Below are 871 nucleotides of genomic sequence, written 5' to 3'. Positions count from 1 at the left end.
TCCGGGGCGACTCTCGGCCTGTGTTTAAGGAGCCGGCCGGGCATCACGCTCCTTCCTTGGATGGACAACATTCGCAGTTGACACTTTGTGTCATTTTATCCGAGCAGACGGGCGCCGCGAGGCGGACCGTCCGGGGCGACTCTCGGCCTGTGTTTTCGGAGCCGGCCGGGCATCACGCTCCCTCCTTGGATGGACAACATTCGTAGTTGACACTTTGTGTCATTTTATCCGAGCAGACGGGCGCCGCGAGGCGACCGTCCGGGGCGACTCTCGGCCTGTGTTTAAGGAGCCGGCCGGGCATCACGCTCCTTCCTTGGATGGACAACATTCGTAGTTGACACTTTGTGTCATTTTATCCGAGCGGGCGGGCGCCGCGAGGCGGACCGTCCGGGGCGACTCTCGGCCTGTGTTTTCGGAGCCGGCCGGGCATCACGCTCCCTCCTTGGATGGACAACATTCGTAGTTGACACTTTGTGTCATTTTATCCGAGCGGGCGGGCGCCTCGAGAGGCGGACCGTCCGGGGCGACTCTCGGCCTGTGTTTTCGGAGCCGGCCGGGCATCACGCTCCCTCCTTGGATGGACAACATTCGTAGTTGACACTTTGTGTCATTTTATCCGAGCGGGCGGGCGCCTCGAGAGGCGGACCGTCCGGGGCGACTCTCGGCCTGTGTTTTCGGAGCCGGCCGGGCCTCACGCTCCCTCCTTGGATGGACAACATTCGTAGTTGACACTTTGTGTCATTTTATCCGAGCGGGCGGGCGCCGCGAGGCGGACCGTCCGGGGCGACTCTCGGCCTGTGTTTAAGGAGCCGGCCGGGCATCACGCTCCTTCCTTGGATGGACAACATTCGCAGTTGACACTTTGTGTCAT

The sequence above is a fragment of the Syngnathus leptorhynchus genome, unplaced genomic scaffold, assembly GCF_054491065.1.
Source record: "Syngnathus leptorhynchus isolate UIUO unplaced genomic scaffold, UIUO_Slep HiC_scaffold_180, whole genome shotgun sequence".
NCBI lineage: Eukaryota > Metazoa > Chordata > Actinopteri > Syngnathiformes > Syngnathidae > Syngnathus > Syngnathus leptorhynchus.
Note: the sequence above shows the minus strand (reverse complement) of the source record.